The sequence below is a fragment of the Mustela lutreola genome, chromosome 12, assembly GCF_030435805.1.
Source record: "Mustela lutreola isolate mMusLut2 chromosome 12, mMusLut2.pri, whole genome shotgun sequence".
Classification (NCBI taxonomy): domain Eukaryota; kingdom Metazoa; phylum Chordata; class Mammalia; order Carnivora; family Mustelidae; genus Mustela; species Mustela lutreola.
In genome coordinates, this window is record NC_081301.1 from 48,989,146 (window position 1) to 49,003,235 (window position 14,090).

The 14,090-nt window shown below is 41.6% G+C and overlaps 1 non-coding gene across 1 annotated transcript; it reads right to left on the minus strand.

Moving 5' to 3' along the window:
- Nucleotides 1-4,098: 4,098 nt before the first annotated feature.
- On the minus strand, nucleotides 4,099-4,233 carry LOC131813396 (small nucleolar RNA SNORA70). Its single transcript, XR_009346796.1, has one exon. It is a non-coding gene; the product is annotated as a small nucleolar RNA SNORA70 (small nucleolar RNA).
- Nucleotides 4,234-14,090: the final 9,857 nt, after the last annotated feature.

The window sequence follows — 14,090 nt, forward strand, 5'->3', positions numbered from 1 at the left end:
TTGGGGGAAAGTGTGGAGGCTGTGAGAAAGAAGAGATGAAAAAAAGGAGATTTCGTTCAGAGAGGAATGCGTGTGTGTGTGTGTGTGTGTGTGTGTGTGTGTAACCATGCGGTGGGAGAGGGTGGGGCGGGTGGATCCAGGAACAGGGAATTCCCTTTTCTTTTCTGCCATAAAGAATTCAGGTTTAAAGCAGGAAAAGTCTTAAAGAAGCTCAAAGAATACTGTACTTAATTCCCTCAGTTCCCTGCTAGTTAAAAACACAGGAAAGAAACATGGAACTGAAGAATGTCTAGTAAAACAAGCTCTGTAAACCTCTTATTATCATATTTGTGGTTTCTGGGGTATGACTTTAATACCATCTTTTAAGATGTTGCTCACTTAAAGCAATTGTGTTTAATTTTAAATTAAATAAAAAACACCTCCCAAGTATTTCTTTTCTCCCTTTAATTAATTTTCCATTTAAGTATATGATCTCTGGGCTGAAGAAACTCATGCCCTGAGAGGAATGCATACTTTTAAGTATTTGCATGCTTGAAGAGATCTATTAATTATGTAAAATAACATGAAGAAAAAAACCAGTGCATTGTAGGAGCAGGGATCCCTGCAAAAGTCCTGGGTCCCAGCTGGTCACAATGGGCTGTGTGACCTTGGGTGAAGTCTTTGACTTCTCTGAGCTTTAACTCCGTCATGTGGATTACATCAAGTGTGAAGGTCCTTTCAGCTCTCAAAGTTCTTATCATAACCAGTCTTAAGGTGACTATAACCTATAACGCAAAGCTAATATGACATATGAGAAAACCATCCACTTCTTAGAGACTGTGGAGCTTAATTGCATAAACAAATTAACTTCTCCAAAATGCAATGTCCTTATCTATAAAATGGAAATTACAGTAGCATCTCTCCTTTTAGACTTGTTTTGAGGTTTACGTGAGAAAATGTGAAGAGCTTAGCATAGCGACTCGCACTTAGGAAGAGCCACAGAGAAGTTAAGTGATTTGCTTCTACAGATCACCCTCTCCTTACTGAAGTTGAAAATTGACACGCTCCTAACATATCTGGAAAAAAACAACAACAACAGAAAATCACTGCTATTCTAGCCTTTTTGGTTTTTTGCAGATGCTCAGAAAGTTGGCTGATTAAATAATGCATAAGCCTGACTTAGCCCCCAAAGTCCCATGCCTGGATTTAGCAGTTTCTTCCCACCTGGTGCTAATGAACATGAAAAAGAAGATCTCAACATTTGTCTAATGATGTTAACTAATGCTGCCCCCTGTATGGTGATTATGAGTGGAGCTGTGCTGTGGCTTCAGCAAGCAGGTGGTGGAAATTCTTAATGAAGATTGCACACAGATTATAGCATTTTGGTGTATTTTACGGTAAAATCTGCCAAGGGTTCAAAACCTTTTCCAATGGACTCCCTTATCCTCAGCACAAATAGGGCGGCTTGACGTAAAGAACTACAAGCATGGCATGAGCTAAATAGAAATAGCAGTAGAGCTATGTTCGAGGCCCGATTCAGAATGCTAATAATGATTAAAGCTTCTGTATTGCTTTTTATAAAAGGAAATCTACAGGAGGCAAAATATGGACTTAGAAGACCAAACCTAACTAAATCTACTGGGGTAGGTGAAGACATTTTTTGTACTGGGGAAAGCAAAGTTTGCTAAGAATTAGGAGCTATATACACCTAGTTGCATGTGTAAGTGGACAAGTGAACTTGAAGGATTGGATGTGCTTAAGAAAGATAAAGAAAGTGGTGAATTGATTCCTATACTGAGAGGAGAAATTTATTCACGCTAACACTGGCAGATGAACTATTATTGAAAAATGGTTTAATAACAGTGGAACATAGGATTTATTCCAGGGAAAGAGAATGAAGAGGAAGAATTCTTATTCTGTTCTGCTTTGTGTGCTTCACAAGGTCATGATAAGTGTACATGTGATTTTTTTTCACCCATGGCTTCAGCAAGCATATTCAAATTCAATTAAATATATATTTGCTAAATACGAACACCAGGTAAGTAGAAATGAGCAAAAACCTACCTCAACATTTTGGGGGGAAATTTTCCAGGCTTAAGAAGAAAAAGTTGCTTCATGGTAGTTCAAAAGCCTTAAGATTTTTGTTTATGGTCCTTTCTGTTCAGCTTTTTCTTGGTATTTTCTTCTACTAATTCAATTGCTTGAGAGCAAAGAATTTGTATTCAAAATTCCAAATTCTCTGGAATCGCACTGAGACACCACCATTTTATTAGTTGGCAGACCTACTTTGTTTTAATTTAGGAATTTCTTTTTAACCACAGTCCCATATTTTCCTGTGTTTACTTTTCCCTATAAAATGTTTAACCTGTATCTCATTTTCCAGAAGGACAGTGAGTGGATAGTGACGTGTTTGTTAGTGAAGATGGTCTTCCAATGTGACAAATTATGCCCAACCCAGTTAATGGCTCTGAAGATGCTGAAATTATCTTTGCGTTCATTCGTAATCATTGAACAAGGCTGCCTTTTCATTTGAAGCAAAAAAAGTTAATTTATACACCGTTACTATATGCACCAAATACTACTATCGGCATGCACACACAGGGGTCCAACTCTATTCTTTCTTTTTTTTTTTTTTAAGATTTTATTTATTCATTTGACAGATAGAGATCACAAGTAGGCAGAGGGGCAGGCAAAGAGAGAGGTAGAAGCAGGATTCCCACTGAGCAGAGAGGCCAATGCGGGGCTCGATCCCAGGACCCTGAGACCACGACCTGAGCCGAAGGCAGAGGCTTTAACCCACTGAGCCACCCAGGCGCCCCCCAACTCTATTCTTAATTATTCATGCTAGCAGAAGGGGGCAGGGACAATGCAGAGCTATACACAAACCAAAACCCTGAAATATTTTAGTTTAGAATGTCCTGCTCGACTTCCCTTTGGAACCAGAGAATTTACCAAAATGACATAGGAACATTTACGTATTTAATGGACACCTGCTGTATACAGATTTCTGAGTGCCAGGGGACCTTATGAAGTATGAAAGGAGTACCTGGTAAATAATTTGCTGAGCGATCAAGTCTCTCAAAAGGAGGGATAGAAACTTACACTGGTGAGGCTATCTAGAGAGAAAAAGGCAATAATGGGTCAACTCATACCAAGGAATTGCCAGAAAAAAAAATGATGTGGTGAGGCAGGGAAATACAAAACAAGCTTTTTGTCTTGACTCCAGAATTGAAGGGACTAGTGGGTAAAGTTTTAAGGAATGGACAAGCAAGCAACCAGGTCTCCAGAAAACTGCAGAGCAAAAAGCCCAAGTCAAGTCACCACTTTCTGGTTCAGGAGGAGTTGTGGTAAGTCACTTGCCGGATCACAGTGTGTCAGCCCCAGAGCAGAGGCTAAAATTCCTGTTTTCTGATCCTTCATTCAGTAAAGAGATAGGGTCCTGGTCTCCTTTGACTGGATTAAGTTGCATTCCTCCATGGAACCATTTTAATAACTATTTTGACTATAGTCACACCAGACACAACAGGTTAAATCAATTTCACTGACTGGAGTAACTGGGTTTAAAACTATGACCACAAAGTCAGCCAGTGTTCCAGTCACACTCAACAATTTGCTCTTCATCATCTTCCCCTGGCATTATTTCCTTAAGAGCTGGAAGTCAGCTGGAATGCATCAATATGACAGTACAAGTTGTTAAAAAATTTTTTGACAGGAAGTAGGGTTTATCAGTGGGTACAAATAAGAAGGGAGTAGTGCTGATGTTCCCATGAGTGCAGAGCCTGTCATTTGTCCAGAAGGTCATGACTCAGGATACATTTGACCCCACAGCCATTGGGGATAAGCCATCTTCCAGGCACCTTGTCTCCAAATTCATCCACATTAAATTTAGGAAAGCCCCACTTCTTGGAAATGTGGATCTTTTGGCAATCAGGGAACTTGAACTTGGCCCTGCAGAGAGCCTCAATCACATGCTCTATGTTCTTAGGTGGGTACAGATGGGCATGATGACTTGGCCAACACGGACCCTGGCCACTGCACCCTAGGGCTTTCTAAAGGCACCCCCACATACCTGTTTGGAGACTATCCTGGAGTATGGGGTCCAACATCAATGTCTGGAAAGGCTATCTCCAAGGTTCCTTGGGACAGCCCATTCAATCAGCAGGCTACATACACTATCAAGGAAGCTACTGTGTGCAGCCATTGTACACTGGGCCCCCGTGGGGAAAGAGCACAAGTTATTAAAATAGAGAACATTTTTCTTCCAACTGGGAAATAGTCACATCTTTGATGGCCCAAATGCTTTTAACCACCTCAAAATCCACTCAGACATCTCCTTAGTCTCCATAATTCAGTAACTAAAGGGGAAGAGTCAGAACCCTTAAAGACCCTGCTGGGCACCACAGCCAGCATCTGTTCTGATTGGCTGGTGCTGGTGCCACTATTCCTTCTGGCTGGTCTGTGCTGGGACCAGCATTTATTCTGATGAGTTAGTACCAAGGGTGTGCCAGTGGTTAAGAACTCTAGTAGACCTACATTTTCCCTTCCTTGCTTTTGTTCACACAGTTCCTTCTGCCTTGAATGATCTCTTTTCACCGATTCACCTTGTACCTCAGGTTGGCACAGGGAACTAGCTTCTGGGGGTTGGTGAGGCATTCTCTAGAAGGCTGTCATCTGAGACTGAAGCTTAAATCCATGTGGCTGGCCATCGGGAAGGCTGGCGGCACAGGCACAAGAAACAATCAAAACCTTGTCTGTTCTTGCCTCTCACCTTGGTGAAGAGAGTATTCCTCAGAAGCCAAAGCCCTTTATCACAGAGCTAAGCTTAGTACATGGCTGCCCTGGAAGTCAGAAAAGCTAAAGGAGAATGCAGGGCAAAGTAGAGTGATCACAGGCTTGGCTGCTGCTTCACACCAACAAGCTAAGTTAGCAGATCAGCAATGACGTGTGTGCACTACAAAATGGCTGCTGCTTCCCTTCTGCCATAAGGGAGAATCTCCCTTGTGCCTCACCCTGAACAGAAACACGGAAGAATGAGGATTCTGGGGAATGTAGGTCAGCCGAGCCAAGTTAACACATGACAAAGCCCTCACACCTTGGTATCAAGGCTTAGGTCAAGTGGCATCTCCTACCTATATCCCCCTTTCTTCTGGCCAAGCTGGAAGTTCTCATTCCCTCCTCTGAGTCCCAAAAGCTCTCTAGCAAAACCACATGGTGGCATTTCACATGCATCCAGCATTTTCACTGTTAGTCTGCCCATAGTATTTCCACAAGACTGTAGCCTCCTGAAAGTAAGGATCTGAAGGTAGTTACACTGCCTAACATATAGCAAGTAGTTCATAAACCTTCAAGGAATGAATGAGAGAATGAATGAATGAATAATGAACTAACTGACCAGACACTGAGATGCTGTGGGAAGCAAGATTCAAGGGCAGTGTATTCATGATCTATTCCTACCTACCCAATTCCCCAAAACTTAGCAGCCTGAAACAACAGTTAACCATCTCACAGTTTCCGAGAGTGTTGAAGCCAGGAATAGCTTTGCTGGCTCTTTGGGGCTCAGGGCCTCTGGTAAAGTCATAGTCAAACTACTGGCCATGCTATGGTTATTTGAAGGGGCTTCCAGTCTCACCTCTGTGACTATTGACAGGAGGGCTTTTCTTCCTCTCACATGGGCCTCTCCATGGTGCTACCACAACATGGCGACTGACTTCTCCTAGAGCAAGGGATCCAGAAGAGACAGGCAATGCTATACTGCCTTTATGACCTATTCTGAGCCAAAGGCCACCTCACACAAGTGAGGAAAAAGGAAAGCTTTAGGCAGGAGACCATGCGATAACATTCTTTAGCTGAACTCAGAAAAGTTAAATTCACTCCCCACTACTTGGTGTGTAGAGTCATGTTTTCTACCCCCCACCCTTTATTTATTTTTTTGGTAAAGTCTACTCAAACTGAAAATAGGCCTTTAATGTCAAGCCAAAGATTGAATTTTGTGGAAATACTTTCAAAGGAGAACAAGGAGAAGGAATCCAATTTGGATCTAACCTTTCTTTATAAAAATGATTTCCTTTGCTGCAGCCAAGTTTGATTTGGCCTCTAGAGAATACTGATGAGCAGAGTAAACAGCAGTTTTCACACACACACACACACACACCCACACACACACACACCACACTCCTGCGTTTGTCTCATCAAAATAATCTTGTAACCTAGTCTAGAGGAATTGAGGACAATAATCTATTTGTTGACCAGCTAATACAGCCAATAATTTATTAAGCACTCCCTAAGCACCAGGGATTGTGGTAAGGGCTTTACATGCATTATTATACCTAATTCTTGAACAAATTATATGAGGTAAGTGTTGCTATTTCTCCATTTTTTTACAGGTAAGTAGGTGACGCTTAGAGGGATGACATGATTTAGAAGTTTAGAGACATTGCCTAACTAAGCTCAAACAGCTGGCTAGTGCCAGGGCCAGAACTCCATTTTTATTTTTTATTTTTTTAAGGTATGCTCTACGTCCATCCTGGAGCCCAAAGCGGGGCTTGAACTCATGACTCTGAGATCCAGACCTGAGCTGAGATCAAGAATAGGACACTTGACCAACTGAGCCACCCAGACGCCCTGGCACTCTTCACTCTTGAATGCCTCATCACGGGTATCATCATACTTCTGTGAGATACTAAGTATGAGGGTAGGTGCCTATGTTCGCCACTTGCCATTCTCAATAACCCTTCGAGGGTTACTGTCCCCATTTTGTGGATGAGAAACTCAAGTTCAAAGAAGAGGTCACTTGCTTTAGCCTACACAGCTATCATAACGGCAGCCTGGGATTCAAGACCCATTGCTGTGTGAATCAAGTCTGCGCGCCTTCCATCACCTTTCCCACCTTCTAGCTCAGTGGTTTTCAAACTGCAGATCAGAACCTACGAGTGTGTAGTGAAGTCATTGTGTCCCAGCCAGCACTGAAAATATGGATATTTTTAATGTTTTGAGGAACCTCCATACTCTTTACCAGGCTTGCACTAATTTACATTCCCACCAAGAATGTACAAGGGCTCCTCTTTCTTCACAGCCTCACCAACACTTGTGATATTTTGTCTTTGATTCTAGCCATTGTGACATGTGTACGGTGAAATCTCATCATTTTCTCTGATGGCTCATGATGTTGAGTGTCTTTCCATGTGTCTGCTGGCCATCTGTATGTCTTTTTTGGGAAAATGTCTATTCAGGCCCTCTGTCCATTTCTAATCAGATTATGTGTGGGTTTTTTTTACATTAAGTTGTGTAAATTATGTATTTTTGATATTAACCCTTTATTTAATATATCTTTGTAAATATCTTCTATTCAGTAGGGTTTTTGTTTCGTCTATAGTTTCCTTTGCTGTACAGAAGCTTTTTATTGTGATGTAGTCTCTACAGTTTATTCTTGCTTTTATTTCCCTTGCCTTAGGAGACATAACTGGAAAAATGTTGCTATAGCTGATGTCAAAGAAATTGCTTCCTGTGTTCTCTTCTAGGAGTTTCATGACTTCAGGTCTCACATTTAGGGCTTTCATCCATTTTGAGTTTATTTTTGTGTATAGTGTAAGAAAGTAAAACAGAATGAAGTTTCCTTAAAAATTAAAAAATAGATGTATCAGGGTGCCTGGGTGGCTCAGTTGGTTAAGCATCTGCCTGGGGCTCAGGTCATGATCTCAGGGTCCTGGGATCGAGCCCCATGTCAGGCTCCTTGCTCAGCAGGTAGCCTGCTTCTCCCTCTCTGTCTTCCACTCCCCCTACTTGTGTTTTCTCTCTCTCTCTCTCAAAAAATGCATAAAACCTTAAAAAAAATAGAAATACGCTTATTATCTGGTAATTCCACTATGGGGCATTTACCCAAAGAAAACAAAAACATTAATCTGAAAAGATCTATGCACCCCCGTTTATTGCAGCATTATCTACAATAGCTAAGCTATGGAAGCAACTCAAGTGTCCACTGGCAGATGAATGGATGAAGAAGATGTGGTACACACACACACAGAGGAATATTATGCAGCCATAGAAAGAATGAAATCTTGTCACTTGCAACAACATACATAGGCCGAGACGGTATAATGCTAAGTGAAATAAGTCAGACAGAGATAAATACCATAGGATTTCGCTCATTATATGGAATCTAAAAAAACAAAACAAATGAATATACAAGCAAGAAGCAGATCAGGGAACAAACTGACGGTTGCCAGAGGGGAGGTAACTGGGAGATAGGGGAGATGGGAAAAAATAGGGGAGTGGGAGACACAGGCTTCCAGTTATGGGAGGACTATGTCACAGAGATAAAAGTTACAGCCTGGGGAACAGAGTCAATGGTGCTGTGATGGTGTTGCATGGTGACCAAGGGCGAGCCCAGCATAGTGAACGAGTGGTTGAACCACTACTGTACACATGAAACTAAGGCAACATTGTTTGCCAACTATACTCAAAACAATACTGGAAGGAGAAAGGAGAAGAAAAAGGAATGAAAATATTAGTATGCCTCACACATAGTAACAGTAAGCATTGCTAAATCAAAGTTTTATTTCAGTTATGTACTTGTGCATGTGTGTGTGTTTTTGTGCCTATGTATGACTGTGTGATTATGAGTGTATGTGCATGTCTGACTTTAGTTGCATCAAAAGTATTGGAAAGCCTCTGCCCTAGTCACACACACCACCCACCCACCCCCCTTTTTTTTAAGATTTTACTTATTTTTTTTTCGAGAAAGCAAGAGCACAAGCAGGGAGAGAGGCAGAGGGAGAAGCAGGCTCCCTGTTGAGCAGAGGTCCTGACACAGGGCTCAATCCCAGGACCCTGAGATCATGAGCCTAGGAGAAGTCAGACGCTTAACCCACGGAGCCACCCAGGAGCCACTCCTCCATCTATTCTTAAGGTCACTGCCAATAGGTAAGTGTTCAGGTTTTAATGACAGCTTACCCCTTGTACACACTTTCCTCTGGCCCTAAGACATAGGAAAGGGTAATTACAATTCTGGATCCACTTCCTGGTGCCCTTTCTACTCAAACAAAATTATTAAAGACCACTATATGCAATCGGTTAACTTGATCTCAACGTACCAGCTGTGGGACCTTTGCCGAGTGACCTGACCTTTCTGAAGGTAGACTCTCTGAATTTTTTCCCATTTTTTCCATTTTTTCCCATCTTTAAAGTTGGGTAATTACATGCTCATGTATGTTGATTGACTGAGATAACAGGAACTGCTCAGCATAGCGCCTGACACAACAATCAGTAAATGAGCACCAGCTATTAAGTCACCTACATAAACTGGAGGAATCGTTAACTCCGAGTCTCACATTTAAGGAAATAAAAGGGTAAGGAGGGAAATGTATTCTTTTGCAGGCTTGAGGCCTCCAACCCCATGACAACAAATTAACATCAGTAGGTCTGCATCCCTTCAGTTCATTTATTTAGCAAATACTTACGGAATGCCTACTGTGTGCCAGAGACTGGACTCATTGACCATAACATGAGAGTTTTTAAAGGTGAAATCCAAATTTATAGATTCTTCTTTAAGTTGGGGTGTCTTAGAAGAGCAGAGTGATAAATCACTTTGGCACCTTATTTTATGATTGTGGACAAGAGTGATCATCACTGAACTCTTACATGTAAGCTCTGTCAAATGAACTTGAGCGATAATAGCCTCATTTTTTAAAGCTATGTCCACACGGCATCTGATTGATTGAATCTGAGGTCCCCACTTTCTATTTTTATAGCTTAGTCCCTTCTCTCTACATGCCACCATCAGGAGGATTGATTTTCCTCGGACATTGTCTTTTCTTCTCTCCAATTCCCAGGTCCCTCTTTTTCTCTTCTATACCCTCCCCTGATCACTGACTCTCCTCTTACGTTCTGCCAATTATCTCCAGCCCTGAGCTATGGGACCCACAGTTTTTCCCGTACACATTTCCAGTGAGAGGCAGATTAGCAAGAATCGAAGTGTGAGTCTTAGGGGAAAAGAGCCACAGGAAAGGATTCTGGCTTCTGGCTTTTAATTCTTTGCCACACACCTTTGCTTTGAAGGTAGGGAGTTCACCACACACAAAAATTGCCTTTCCAGGCTTAAGGTGAACATGTAGGGCTTACCACGCCTTCCCAAAGGCTCACATATAAAAGCAGAGCCTAAAAATTGCTGGTTGATTTTCACTGAACATGAAAATGATGATATTTTAGCCTATATTTCTATTAGAAAGTCACAAGCAGTAATGAGTAATGTCTACACTCGTGTGCCCCTTTAACCTTGACAAAGTATTTTTACCCACATTTCCTTTTATTTCACACACTTATCTGATGCCTCCAGGGCCTTATAAAGCCAATGAGAATAAGGATTATTTGATGTTCCAAGAGACCTCTCCATGAAGTAGACAAAACAACTATTTTATCCTCATTTTTCAGACAAAGAAATTGAAGCTTAGAGAGATCGTGTCTTGCCCAATGTCACTTTAGCTCCTGAAGGGCAGGGTTAATACAGGAGTCTGACACCTGGGGCACCAGCCCTTACTGATCAGTGCCTGAGGCTAAGACACATTCAGCACCCAACTCACCATCATGGGGTACAACTGCACACTTGCAACAGATATGGGTCTCAGAAGTCCTTAGTGGGAGAGCTCAGGCCTCAGGCGTCTCCAAAATGGTATAGAAACTGCCACCTCTGGGCAGATTTTTCAGGAAAGCTTTGCTAATTTGCAGCAGCTGGACAATGTCCCTCGTTAATATCTGTCAGCATGGTGGCCACATCATTTCACTGTGGGGACATGGACTCAGCTTCAGAAGTCTGTCTAGTTAAAGCACTGGGATTCCAGTCTCCCAATGGCTTTGAGAGAACTTATAGGACTGGCTCTTGAGCCCAGTGGGCTTCTAGGCAAGATGTTCTTCCCCCAGTCAGGCATGATTGATGTCCTCAAGAACCCAATACCATGACTTCTCTTCCATCAGTCACAGGCAGCGTCCTTGAAAGCCAGGGAATCCAGAGCCCAAGGAACAGGACCTTGAACAAGATGGACTAAGAAGAGGCCAGTATGTCCTTCCCTGCTATGACTCTGTGGTACCAAAAGTACGAGGTCCCAGTGATGAAGGCCTGAGCTACCCAGGTCATCATGTCTCTGATTACAGAGCTGACCCAGAGGAATGTTCAAGATTTTGAGCAAAAAGCAAGGCTCTCCCAACTGAGCCAGCCAGATGCCCCTGTACTGCTTTAAAGTCAGACTAAATAATCTTAGCAGTGATATGGGGGTGGGACTTCATGACCTACTTTCATAGCTTTTAAACTGAATAAGAGCTTTGATCATTGCTTATTAAGTAAATAATATTTGTATTGTTCCAAAACCTAGTCTTTTTTATTCCCTTACTGCTGCCAATGCCCCTAAAAAGCACTGGCGAGTCATAGAGATGTTCACTCATCAGTTTCAACAGTTTTGGCCTTCTTGACCCTGTGCTTCTATACACAATAAGAGTTGGTTCCACTGAAGCCCAAGGAATCATTTCAAAATTCTTACAACCACAGGGTGACATAATATGGACTCTCTACAGGCACCTGGGTAGCTCAGGTTAAGTATCTGACTTGATTTTGGACAGGTCACGATCTCAGCATCATAAGAATGAGCACCACGTTGGGCTCCAAACACACCATTCAAGAGAATCTGCTTGAGATTCTCTCTCTCCCTCTCCCTCTGCCCCTGTGCCCCCTCTTCTGCTCACACATACATTCTCTCAAATCAATCCATCTTTTTTTTTTTTAAAAATGGAATCTACAAAATCCCAAGATAAGAGAGTGAAAAAGTCTGGTAGAAAATGCTGCTTTGTTGCCCAACACATGCATAGTCCTGCTGAAGTTGCAAAAAGCAATGATTTCCAATCTTACTTGGGGGAAAAGACAGGCCAATTTTCCCAGAACTGCCCATGTTTAGACCTATTCTCCCAACATTACTAAAATTTATATCAAGTAGAAAGGACTTAGTTAAGCTAAGACAATTTTGTTAAAGAAAATTGGAGGAGTTATACTCCCTAATTCCCGGATTTATCACAAAATTATAGTAATCAAGATAACTGTGATATTGGTGTAAGGATAAACATTTAAATCAATAATCTGGAAATAAACCCTTTATTTAGAATCAATTAATTGTTGACAAATGTGTCAAGGCAATCCAATGGAAAACGGATAGTCTTTAAAAAAAAAAAAAAAGATTTATTTGCTTGTAAAAGAGAGCAAGAGCACGTGAGCCCACGTGAGCCAGGGGTGGGACAGAGGGAGAAGGCCAGAGAATTTCAAGCAGGCTCCACACCCACTACACAGCCTGAGATGGAGTTCAAGTTCATGACCTCGAGATCATGACCTGAGCCAAAATCAAGTCAGCTGCTTAATCAACTGAGTCCCCCAGGTACCCCAAGAATAATTTTTTTAAAAAACTATTCTGGGTACTAAATATCTTCATGAAAAAAAATGAACCTTGACCTTTACACCCCACATATTACACAAAACTAAACTTAAACTGTCTATGTAAATTAACTCAAACTGTGTCATAGAACTAAAGAACTAAAACTATTAAAATTCTAGAAAAAATGAGATTAAAAAAATCTTTGTGACACGAAGAGTCCTAAATAGGACATAAAAACCTCAAACCGTAAGAGGAAAAAAAAAAAAAGGTAAATTGGTAAGTTAGAAATTCTTTCCTGTCAAAAGGCACGTAAAAAAATTAAAAGGTAAGTTACAGATTTAAAAAGAAAAAAAAAAGTAACAGTGACAACTTAAAACAACATAATTTTAAAGAAGTGAGTGGAAGATTTGGACACTTCCTAAAGAGTTACATGAATGAATTCCTAGGACAGTCAAGGCTCTCAATGAGGAAGTGATACTCCTGGTGATGATACTCATCAAAGGCCTCAGGGAGGAGCCCTTTACCTGCTCTTCAGCAATGAGTGCTCCTAATCGGGGAACTCAACTGGAGCCAACCATCCCACTTGGTAGTCTTCTGACTTTGCTTTGGAATATAGGTTTCCTGTGGTCACAAAGTCTCTTACGCAAAATCTTATTGGTCCTACACAAATTTTGTAATAACCACAACCTCATAGGCCCTCGGAGGTTTTCATCTATTTTTCACTTCCTCTTTTCATGGTGTTTAAATTTTCCAACACAGTCTGAACCACAACCTGATAATGAAACTCAAACCTGATAATCCTCATCTCCATGTCATTCCTCTCTCTTCCACTAAAATATAAGCTTCATGAGGGCTGAATATTAACAGAGACCAAAGGACTTTAACAAAAGATTTTTATAATAATAGTGATGATGATGATTATCGTAAGCCTTACGTAGCACTGCATCAACCTGTTCGCCTATATAAACTGATGCAGTCCTCACAACAACCCTGTCAGGGAGGTATTATTAATATCCCCCATGTACAGATGAAAAACCTGAGTCACAGAGAGTTTTAAAGATTTGCCCAAGGCGACACAGCCAAATAAGTCACGAATTGGATTTAAACTCAAGCTCTGGCTCCAAAATCTATGCTTTTAACTCCTACACCCATGCTTCTCAACTTCTAATGTGTCTACAAATTGTTGAGAGATTTTTTTTTTTTAATGCAGATTATAACTCAACAGGCCTGAGGTGGAAAAGAGAGTCTTCATTTCTAATACACTCCCTGCTGCTGCTGATCTGAACATACTCAGAGTCACAGGCACAGTGTGAAACCACCTCGCCTGTAAACAGCTAGTTTACACTGGGGGGCAGTCCAGAGGTGCAGGGTGGTTCCTTTCCACAAGGTGGTCTAAGGATCCAGGTGCCTTCTGGACCCTTAGGGATTGCCCGCATCTACATAGGTCAAAAATGAGCCACCACAACCACACTGCGGTGTTTGGAAAGAGAGAACAAGTGGAAAGCAATCCGCTTCCTTAAAGGCATAACCAGAAACTAGAGTGAGTCACAGCGTCAACACCAAAGCTGCTAGGCAGGCTGGTCGATGTCGTCTCCAGCTGGACAGTCACTCAACTAAAAGTGAGGAGGTCCTCTCACTAAAACACAACTTTTAGAATGGATGTGGATTATTGAGACAGCTAACCATCGCGGCCGCGGTGTATTTAAA